Source organism: Ischnura elegans, chromosome 1, assembly GCF_921293095.1.
Source record: "Ischnura elegans chromosome 1, ioIscEleg1.1, whole genome shotgun sequence".
NCBI lineage: Eukaryota > Metazoa > Arthropoda > Insecta > Odonata > Coenagrionidae > Ischnura > Ischnura elegans.
In genome coordinates, this window is record NC_060246.1 from 140635150 (window position 1) to 140647494 (window position 12345).

A 12345-nucleotide genomic window follows, 5' to 3' on the forward strand; every position below is an offset into this window, starting at 1 on the left:
CATAGACATCTGCTCACTATATCCTTATGTGAATAAGTACAAGGCATATCCTCTAGGGCATCCAGTGATATACGTGGGCGAAGATTGTCCTCCCCTCGAAGAGATTGAAGGATTGGTGCGCTGTGATGTTCTTCCCCCTACCGACCTCTACTTGCCAGTATTGCCAATGAAGGCCAATGGAAAATTATTCTTTCCGCTTTGCCGTAAATGTGCGCTAGTTGAAAATCAGGGGGCATGCTGTCACACGCAAGAAGAAAGAAAGCTAATGGGGACATGGGTTACCAACGAGGTAAAAAAGGCGGTGTCTCTGGGATATAAGGTGCTGAAGATACATGAAGCTTGGCACTATGATGATATTACAGAGTATTCCAGGGAAACGAGGGAGGGAGGTCTTTTTTCGGGCTACATAAATAACTTTTTGAAAGTTAAGCAAGAGGCTAGTGGGTGGCCTAGTTGGTGCAATTCCGAGGATGAGAAAGAGAGATACTTAAAATTATTTCTCGAGAGAGAGGGTGTGTGTCTGGAGAAGAAGAATGTGGAGTTCAACGCTGGAAAACGATCTTTAGCAAAACTCATGCTCAACAGTTTCTGGGGCAAGTTTGGGCAGCGTGAGAACCTGGCTCAGACAAGTGTAGTAAAAAAATTGGACGAGTTATACACAATGCTATCGAGTCCCACGGTCGAAGTGCATCGGACAGTGGAAATAAAGCCGTGTCCCAATTGGCCATTTGGCTATGCCAATTCCAGGATTTAGCCATGACGCCATCTTGGAAGGATGTCCCAACTCGTTAGCCAGCATAAGGGAGGGAATTTAGGCAGCTAACGCGGCCGCCAGATTTAGGCATCGAGGAGTGCATCCTTCGCCCCACTTTTCCCATGATTCAAAGCGTGCAAAGCGTCTTCAGGAGAAAGGGCATCATGGCTGTCAACAAGGGATAGTACTTGTTTGCAAGTAGTGTTGATATTTTGAGACTTGTTCGAATAATTATTAATTTTTATTTTGTTTATAATAATGAAATTGCGTTAATGGAAGTGTAAGAATTACGGAGAAATTAGTTAAAGAGAAGGCGGCGTTAATTTTAATGCTAATTAATGTTTATATGCTTCTTGTGTATGTATATGTTATTTTATAACTTTTTATACCGATCACATGTTATCTTTTGCTACCGTTTACTTTTCTAACGTGTTAAATAATGCTTATTGATGTTTATATGCTTCTAATATATTCTTAATTATGTAACACTATGTCTAAATTCTTATTTAACACTTTTTGTACATTAGGTTAACACCCGTAAGAATAAACAATTATTATTATATGTTATTGGACAAAGTCCCGAAATTGGAATCGGAATAAGTAACAAAAATTAAAATGTATGGTGATTAAAAGATGATACCGAAACCTGATTTTTGTACGTAAACCATACTTTAAATAAATTTAGAAAATAAATCCCAAATCAGACGGTAACCGTTTGAATAGACTAAATAGACCTGTTCTAATAATACAAAACTAAAAATTAAATTGCTAAAATATAAGGAATTCAAAAAAGTACTTGGTTGAGAGACTATTTAAATATTTCAAACCAATTAAAAGGGATATACGTTAACATTTCGCCACCAACTTAGCTAAAACCTCTTTAACAAAACCATACGGAACTAAAAATACGAATTTGAAAGTATACCCCTACTTTACTATTACAAAAAGGTTGTCTAAGATACTAAAATTATGATTAAATACTCTTCTCCGACATCTAATACTCAAAATCACATTTTAACAATTTAGGGTGGGTTTTGTTCATCATTTGTTCAAATCATTCCGATTATCTCTTGTTTTGCATTGGCCTAGTGCCCAGTAGATGGCAGCACCTCCGTAAGGATGTCCCAATTCATGCTCCCTTGTGGTTGGCTGCCCAGAATCTGGCTGGCTAAATACATGATGCCTAATGGCTAACGAGTTGGGACACGGCTTAAATGATGAAATGTTATATGTGCACTGGGAAGAGGCCGCCGATGCAGTTAGCGCCACACCTAGCGGTAATATTGTATTGGCGTGCTACACAACTGCTCATGCTAGGCTCGAGCTGTACAAGTATCTTGAGCATCTGAATAGACGCACGATTTATCACGACACAGACAGCTGCATCTACACACAAAAACCCGGGGAATGGGCACCGCCGATTGGCGACTATTTGGGTGATATGACTGACGAGATCGCACCCCTGGGAGAAGGGTGTTTCATCTCTGAATTTGTGTCTGGTGGACCAAAGAACTATGCATATGTGGTGCGCTCGAAATGTTCTCCAACTTTCGAGAAAAAAGTCTGCAAAGTGAGAGGCATCACTATAAACGTATCAAACGACCAAAATGTGTGCTTTGATGCGCTGAAAAAGATGGTTCTTGAAGATGCTCCGGGGCGGAGATTAACATACAACCACCGTATCTATCGCCTGAAGAACCATGACATTGCGACGAGGACTGAGACAAAGCTGTTCCGAGTTGTCTACACAAAGAGGAAAAGGACCGAAGATTTTTGTACGCTTCCTTATGGGTTTAAACGAAGAAGAGGAGATTGAAGCTGTCTGCCTACAACTTCTCATTCTTTTCTATATTATCAGTAACCTCACTATTTCTTTTCATTTTCCTTTAAGTTTCACTCTCCAATATGCATTCTTATTTTTCATTTATCTTTATTTCTCGTAAATAGCTTCTCTTTACTTAAACTGAAATTGTGCATCTCTTTTGAATAACACATTTTTATTTCACTTCATCTTTCTCTCTCAAAATATTTCTTTATTTTAATTCAGTTTAATCAAGAATATTATTTCCCTTTTTTTTTTTTATTTGTATACTTCTATTATTTTTTATTATTTAAAAATACCTCTGTATTTTAATTTCGATTTACTTAAGAATATTACTTTCAATTTTTATTTGTATACTTCTTCTATTATTTTATCATTTTTCCCTCCGATGGACTATCACCTTGACGTGGTGGATGGGCTTAAGAACTCCTACCATGGGAATTCAACAAAGAGTAGTCCTTCTTTTATCAAATGCATGTGTCGAGACCAAGTAGCGTAGTGATGTGGTTTGTTATCCAATATAAGCGTAAACCCAACCTAGAATTGCTTAATCTCTAAGATGGATCTAAGGCTGAAGCATCCTTTCTGCGCGTTAGTTGCAGGCCCTTCCTCATGTGGTAAGACTTGTTTTACAAGTAAGCTGATAACACTTCAAAAGGATATGTTTGACGTGTCGTTTTCCGACATAATCTGGTGTTATGCAGAATGGCAGCCTTCTTACGAGTCTTTAAAACCTTTGGGTGTCACTTTTCATGAAGGACTACCAGATATGAAGAGTATTCAGCCGTCAAGCGGCGCTAAATTAATGATCCTAGACGATTTAATGATGGAAAGTAGCGATAGAGTCGTGGTAGATTTATTCTCAAGGGGAAGCCACCACAGAAATATAAGTATTATCCATCTGACTCAGAATCTGTTTCATCAGGGAAAGGGAGCTAGAGATCTATCACTCAATACCCACTACGTTGTATACTTTAAAAATCCTAGGGATAGGAGTCAGATTTTGAGCCTCGCACGGCAGATTTATCCGAGAGACATCAGATTTTTGCAAGACGCGTATGACGATGCAGCGCAAGAAGCTCATGGATATTTATTCATCGATTTAAAGCAATCCACACCCGATGCATTTCGATTTCGTGCCAAAATATTTCCGGACGATGCACATCATTATTTCTACCAACCGAGGAAATGAAATCGAACGACTCGTCGCTGGAATGGTAATAAATAGAAACAGACACTTGGTCAATGTTTTAGTCACCATGAAGCAGAGGATAGCTAAACACATCGATATTCTGAGCTTCATTGCACGCTGTAAACCTTCGATACGCGCAGCAATTCTCAAAACGGCGGACCCTGGGCTCACCAGAACCATATGTGAAATTGTTGATAACACGCTGAAAGGGAGAGTGGATTTGACTGCTGCACAGAAAAAGCGATTAGCGAGACACAAAGCTTTACTGCGTAAACTCGCAACGGGAAAAGGCTGTTGGCAGAAAAAGAAGAAATTAATTGTGCAATCGGGAGGTTTTATTTTACCACTACTCTTACCAGTTATAACTGGTGTCATTTCCAGCCTTATAAGTAATGGATCACGCTAAGAAAATGGTGCTTGTTCCTCATGAAACTTTGCATCGCATGAATAACCCAACCGTTCCGATGACCAACAGCGGCCAAGTCCTCTCGGCCCTAGATGACGAGATGGAGAGAATTTTACGCGCACCCATGCAATCAGACAGTGAAAAATGGAAGTTATATAAACAATGTCTCCATCGTTTTCTACACTTTGCGGGAGAGGAAAGGAAACCATTAGGTCTACCTATAATGGAAAAGGAACGCAACGTGGACGATGAAAGTTCTGTCGCTGCAGGAGAGGAGAGACGCATTCCCCTACGGTCTGAAATTATTAATTCAGTACCACTGAAATACAGGAAAAGGGCTGAGCTTCTCGTGAACAGAATCTCGTTGTCAGATAAAATCAGCTGGAGCTCTGATGGAACGGTTACCATCAATGGTGGCGTTATTCCAGGGTCCAATATCATAGATCTAGTTGGAGATATAATGAGAGAGAGGAAAAATTCAAACCCTATCGGTATCGCTTCCTTCGCGTCATTATTATCGGAAATAAACACGCCAATGGAATATATAGGGAATCGCCCGCGGCTTCAAATCATTCAGAGCCACACACCGAAGGTGAGAGAACGTAACGTAGAAAGGCTGCCATTTATGCGTCGGAGGACTCAGAGTTCACCAAAGAGTTCATCCTCCGCTAAGGAGACGATCATTCAGCGCTGGACTCCATATCGCTTTAAAAAATGAAGAAGTCTGTGGATTCGATACTTCGAAATATTTATTACGACCCTGCGCATCCTGCGTCATATTCCGGAGCAGAGAAGCTGTGGAAAGCTGCACCACCTACTTTGTCAAGGAAAGACGTCAGAATATGGCTTCAGAAACAAGATGCATACACGCTTCATAAGCCCTTAAAACGAAAGTTTCAAAGAAATAGATATATTGTCGACAATATGGACGATCTGTGGCAGGCGGATTTAAATGATATGAAGCATATAAGAAAGCAGAACGATGGATTCAATTATATTCTCACTGTGATCGATGTATTTAGTCGCTTTTCATGGGCGGTCCCTCTGCGCTCAAAGACAGGCGCAAATGTGACAGAGGGTTTTTATCGAATATTGAAATCAACGAAACGAAAACCTCTCAAACTCATGACCGATAAGGGCAGCGAATTTTTAAACAAAACATTTCAGGACTTTTTAAAAAAGAATTCGATTGGTTATTACCATTCTAATAATCCGGACACCAAATCATCGATAGTTGAACGCCTAAATAGAACTCTTAAATCTCGGATGTGGCGATATTTTACGATGTACAACACCAAGAGATACGTTGAAGTCCTTCAGAAGATCGTAGACGCGTACAATAAATCCATTCACTCTACAATCAAGATGGCTCCAGCGGACGTTACCGAGAATAATATTCTTCAAGTGTGGAATAATGTCCACGGCGCTGTGAAGAAGAAGAGCGTAAGAGCGCGCCTGAAAGTTGGAGACAGAGTGAGAATAAGTAGAGAGAAGGTGTCATTTCGGAAAGGATACGAATCGAATTGGAGTGAAGAAATATTTATAGTTGAGAGAGTTATTAAGAGGCGGCCGCCAGTTTACGAGTTAAGAGATTTAGAAGGCGAAATAATCGAAGGTACTTTTTATGAACCCGAATTACAAAAAATTATTCTCTCTAAATCGAGGACATTCAAAATAGATAAAGTACTTCAAACGAGGGGGAGAGGGATCAGAAAAGAGGCGCTTGTCAAGTGGAGAGGATATCCCACCAAATTCAACTCGTGGATTCCAGCGTCATCGATAAAGAAGTTATGATGTCTGAAGAGTTCTACCTCACGCTCCCTAGTAACAGCTCTATGTCTAGTCATGGGAGCAACACAACCTCTAAATTTACATGTCTTCTGCCTAGAAATATCTCTTTGGACGGGCAGTGGGAGGTCTCTCTCGCAGAGATTCACTTCCCCATGACAATTTGCAACGTTTATGGTAAACAGCGCGAATATTCCGTTTACCATGCCAGTAGCAACGACTCTTATTACAGAAAACTACCGGCGAGTCACTACTCATCTATCGTAGATCTCGTTGAGACATTTAACGAAGATCTAAAGAAGATTTCTAGCTCTAACGATGTGAAATTTTCTTACAACGAACGGGGAGTTATTACAATTGAGGCGATAGACACAGTTGTTACCATATCTGAAATTTTGGCGTTGCAACTAGGGTTCGAGCCTGGGGGTGACATTGTGGAGCAGAAAAAAGCTAGGCGCAAACCCGACCTCGATATAGGCTACCCCTCTCAGATATACGTTTATTGCGACATCGTCGAGCCGCAGGTAATAGGCGATACTGTAGCCCCTCTCCTGCGAATAGTTAGTACGGCGGCCGAGAAAAAAAAATTTGGTCTCAACGTTAACCACGTTTTCAGCAGACCATTCTACGTTCCTATTATGAAGAGAGAGTTTGACACGATAGAAATAGATTTAAGGACTCACGCGGGTCATCCCATACCATTTCTTTATGGGACATCAGCTGTAGTACTTCACTTTCGCAAGCGTGGGAGCTATGGTAAAGACGAATAACAACTACGATCCTTACACTCGTTACTACCTAAATCAGGTTGGAAATGGGGTGGGATCTGTTTATCAGGGAGTTAGCTATCAAAAAGGTCACGGTATAGGGAAGTTTCTGGGAGGGCTCTTTCGATCCGTGCTGCCATTACTGAAAAGCGGTGCTCGCACCGTGGGTCACGAGGCTCTTAGAACCGGAATGAATGTCATTGGCGACTTGGCCTCGAACGATGCACAGCCTGTAAAAAGGGTGATACGCAAACGCGTTCTAGAGGCTGGAGAGAATCTCATGAGAAGGGCGGAGAGTAAAATACAGAGGATGACAGGGGGTGGGTATATTCAGAAAACGCGTAAGAGGAAGTCTCAGTCGAAGACTACCACCCGAGGGAGTAAGACATCTACTTCAAAGAAGAAGAGGAAGATTAAGGGGAAGAAGACGACGACGGTTCTGTCAAGAAAGATTTCTAAGCAAGACTTGAAGGACATATTTACCTAAAATGTCTTTTCTGCACCACCAATCCTGTGAATGTGTAAAGTCTGAACTCGATCTTTTTTCCGTGCCGCCAACACAAACGAGTATCGAGGATGGTCAGTGGATACACTATAAACCCGTTTCTACCCTGTCCGATGACGCTCCTTTGGAGTTCGTAATACCAGGACATGGTGAGGAGTACTTAGATCTTTCGCATACGCTTATATCCATAACAGCGCGAGTAGAGCGACCGACACAGTTGGCTGTGGACGATTCTGTAATCGGCCCGGTAAATCTATGGCTCCATTCTCTATTCTCCCAAGTGGATGTTTTCCTAAATCAAAAATTGGTGACGCCCCCTAGTCATACGTATCCGTATCGAGCATACATTGAAACAATTCTCAATTACGGGCCCGCTGCGAAGACTTCACATCTCACGGAAGCGCTCTGGTACGCTGACACACCAGGGTTAATGGACGATTGTCGTAAAAATACAGGAGCCATTAAAAGACGTCGATACACTGACGAAGGACGTTCTGTAGAATTAATGGGCCATCTACATTGCGATCTATTCAACCAGGAAAAATTTCTTCTGAACGGAGTAGAGATGCGTCTGAAACTCGTTCGGTCAAAGTCGGAATTTAACATGATGGCTTCGAGAATATACGACAACGTTAAAGTGAAAATACTTGACGCGGCACTTCTCATTCGTAAAGTGAAAATAAGCCCGTCGGTGTTAATAGGGCACAGTCGCGCTCTAGAAAAATCCACAGCGAAATATCCAATCACACGTGTGGATATTAAGACCATCACGATTTCGAAGGATGTGCAGAGTAAAACTATGGATAACATTTTCTTGGGACAACTTCCAAAGCGTGTGATTGTAGGATTTGTCTCAAACGCAGCGTTCAATGGAGATATGGTATCCAATCCATTTAATTTCCAGAATTTCAACCTCACATTCTTGTCTCTGTATCTTGATGGGAAACAGATTCCAAACAGGCCGTTGCAACCTGATTTTTCGGGATCTGGCCTTTTCCTACCGGCTTATCACACGCTCTTCTCAGGCACAGGCATTCACTTTCAAGACGATGGCAATGGTATACCCAGGGAAGATTATAAGGACGGTAACTTCCTCACCGCATTTGATCTGACACCTGATTTAGAGGCTAACGCCTCTCATTGGAGTCTACAGAGGCATGGAAGCCTTCGTCTGGAAGTAAGATTTAAAAACGCTTTGGCCGAGACTATAAACTGTCTGTTGTACGCAGAATTTAATAATATTCTCGAAATCGATCGGCATCGCAATGTCGGAGTAGATTACAGTAGTTAGCGCCCGTAGGGAGAGAGAGAGAAGGAGAGAGAGAGAGAGAGAAGGAGAGAGAGAGAGGAGAGAGAGAGAGAGAGAGCGGAAGAACACCTCAAGGTGGAGGGAAGTGTGAAAGAGGGAGAAAAGGGGAAGGGGGAGGAGGATAGGGGTGAGAGTTCCGAAACTAGGAGAGGTAAGACTTATAAGCGTTCGAACTCCTAACTAGCTTTCAGTACGAAGTGACGCCGCTCTGAGATGGCAGCTATTGTGGATATTCAGTGCTTCAAACACGAGGGCGAGCTAGTCGTAAAAGAACTATCCATCGTTACCTCTGATAGTAACAGCGCAAAAACATGGCTATTCAAACCCCCCTATTCGAGGAGTAGGAGAAGTGAGAAAGAGGAGAAGGAGGATTTATGGTTAAAAAGACATTATCACGGCCTCTCTTGGGACGATGGATATACCGAATACACAGATTTACGCTTTATTCTAGAATATCATACATCTGCGTGTACTTTTGTGTTTTCAAAAGGTCGAGAAAAGTGCGAGTTCCTAAAAAAAGTCTTGATTCTCCGGGAAGTACTCGATTTGGAAGTTTTAGGATGCCCCTCTCTTAAGAAATTAAAATTCAAAACTACTCTACCCACTAACATCTGTCCTGTTAATCATCGAAGCAGAAAGTTTGACTGTGCAACGATAAATTGCGTTTACCTCCTTAAATGGCTACGCAAAGATGGATTGAAGAGGATTTCATCTCCCGAATTTCATGTTAAATCGTTTAATGGGGCGTCGAGTAGGTTTGCTTTAAGTACAAAACGTTTAGCAGATGCTGGCTTTTTCTATTCGGGAATACGCGACGTTGCTATATGCAGTGTGTGTGGTATCGCTATAGGGGCTTGGGAGGCATGGGATTTGCCAGAAAAGGAGCATCATCGATGGAATCCTTACTGCCCCATATTTATATCATCACCTACGTGCAATGTATCGTGCATAAAGACGTATGAAATGAGATGGACTTCTCATTTCGAAAGGAGTGAGCTAGATGGACGGTATTCAACTGACGCGCGCTCTAAACAAACATTGTGAGACTCGTTCATTTTTCAAAGGTGTGTTTGCAGCAGATAACTTGCCTAAAAACTGCACTCATCCCTCAGCCCTGGTAGTGAATACAGACCCCCAGAGAAAGTCAGGATCGCATTGGATTGGAATATTTATAGATGAAAAGGGAAAAGGGGAATACTTTGATAGCTATGGACTGCCTCCACTTATCAAAGATCATAAAACCTTTCTTAATAGGGAATGCAAGTCATGGCGGTACAACAACGTACATCTCCAGAGCTGGACTTCAGCAACGTGTGGTCTTTACACATCCGTATTCCTAGCTTACCGTTGCACGGGGTTTTCCATGAAGAAATTTTTAAATATATTCAGCGCAGACCACGACTGCAACGATAGGCTCATTTTAATTCTCTTTGATAAAATATTCGATAGACGGTGTAATTCATGCTCTACGTATAAATCTCTATTCTGCGTGCAAGTCGGGAGGGCCGCGACAGTATCTACACCCTATACGAGCGTCGGTGCGAAGCGACCATCTTTTCCTCCCCTCCCCGCTTCTCCTCTTTCCCTCCGTCTTTACCCCTACCAGGGGAGAACAGAAAGAGCCCAGCACTGAAAGGACAGTCACCAGTCATCCCACAGCCATGGACACACCTAGAGGTTCCTTCCGGATGCCGGGGAGAGGTGGGGTGAGAGGATCGTCCCATCGTCGGGGTTCACGCCCGTACTCGCCTCGGCCACCCCATAGCCGCCGGTACACACGTCCGTCCTACGAACCGTCCATCATGCCGGAGATTGAAGAGGAGGAACAAGCCATGTGTGAGCCCTCGCTGCCGCTGACTCGAAAACCTCAACACCTCGGGATACTTGAATGTGGTTATAAAGTGAATTACAGTGATACAAAGCGAATGACAATCGGCATTGACTTGAAAAACAAGTGCAACCCCTTCATAGCGCTGAGCAAAGTTGGACGCTTCTCTGTCGTGTTGGACTATTTGGGCTGGTGTGAGTTAATGAAAAATGAGAAACTGATAAATTCATATTTTCATAGTGATACGGTGCCGCATAGTATCCCAATAGGGAACTGTGTTTTAAAATTCAAATGCATATACGGCACAAAATCCATCATCTTGGAGGACAAAAAAGACAATAATGAACTAACCAGTGTTTACTTGGCGAAATCCTCTTGGGATGGACTGTTGGCCTATGCTGATTGTGTTAGAATGCGATGGGGGGAACGGAACGCATGGTCTTCGTTCACTCTAAGACTTGTAAGTGCATACGTTGATGCTGTTTTCAATTCATATCACAGTGAGAGCAATAGCAATCACGAGAGAGCTTTTTGTGAATACGTTGACACTGTGAAAATCAACATGTCAGAGATTGGAAATCCACCAAACTCCTTAAACGCGGAAGCCCTTTCAAGGGAAATTCGCGCAGTCTTATCAACTCGCGAAGGAAATGATTTCATCACTGATTATGTCGCTGTGTGCTCCTCAGGCTCTGATTAATGAATGGAAAATGTGATACATACATTTATTTTATTTTTCTTTCATCATATTTTTGTATTCATGAACCTTTTAAATAAAATGATCGAATTTACCATGTCTTTCTTTCCACTATACTATTTAGAAAAACCCCGCATGCAACCTCTGGTAATAAATAGGGTTATGGTTCTCGGAGACTTCAACTTACGAGGCCAGCGGAAAAGGTTACTGCTTTCCATAATGTCCGAAGACACTTTAATTATGAAATCAGGGTTGGGTTTTGCTACGTGGGAGGGTATGGCGCAAAGGCTATTCTTTGTCCTATAGGCAGGAGTCGCTGGGGTACCAAGAAGGGTTAGAAAGGCAGGTCATCGAACCCCTGTTCCTCCAGAGGGGTTAGAGTTATGCCAAGGGACGGGGGTGGGTCCGACGAGGGGGAGGAGGTGAGGGTGGGTCAGGGGGAAGGAGGAGGGGGTGGGTCCTGCGAAAGGAAGGAGGTGGGGGTGGGTTCGACGAGGGGAAGGAGGTGGGGGTGGGTCAGGAGGTGCCAGAATTATAGAACATGAGGTCATTGACCCGTGTTCCAAAGTCCCGGGACTAGTAGTAGTGGTTAAGTGTCCCACATCCTCCACTGATTTGCGGTGTTTCAAATAATCCTATGGAATAGGAATGATAATAATAATTGAATGATAAATTACGGAATATGAAAGGTTTTCTAATGAATGATGTGTCCTTCAATTATGAAGCTTCGCAATTTTCCTTTGAATGTGCTCTTTAAAGAGGAGAGGCAAAATATTGTCAAATAATGCTGCATGTAAAACATAAACTCTCTCATACGCAATTGTGACGCGATTTATAATGCTCGAGTTCAAGGGTTTCCTTTTGGTTTAATGCCATGAGTTTGGGTAATGATAGTTTACTCATTTCCAGGAAAGGTTGGAGGTCCATTATAAATTCATTGACATCAGCAAATTTGCTGCTTACTAAAAAGGCAGTTAATTTGCTGATGACAATGAATTTATATTATTTACTACTAACTACCACTACTTCTTTTACTAGCTACCTTTTAGTAAGCGCATTCTACACCTTAATCACATTATCTTAACAGCATATTGTATTTTTAACTTCTTGAGGCTCTGTTCAGATACATTATACATAGCTGAATGCTGAAGCTACAAATTACTCATTTGTAACTTCAGTATTTTTAATATATCATTCTTTTGCAGAGTCGTCTGAGATTGTCCAAGGCCCGATTCGTGAAAATTGCAAACTAGTAGCAACTATGGACAAAGACAACT

At 42.1% G+C, this 12345-nt stretch overlaps 1 protein-coding gene across 1 annotated transcript in view; it reads left to right on the forward strand.

The window, feature by feature from the left end:
• The window catches only part of LOC124171062 (CUGBP Elav-like family member 4), a 711449-nt gene that overhangs the window by 451246 nt on the left and 247858 nt on the right, over positions 1–12345 (forward strand). The window lies entirely within an intron of this gene.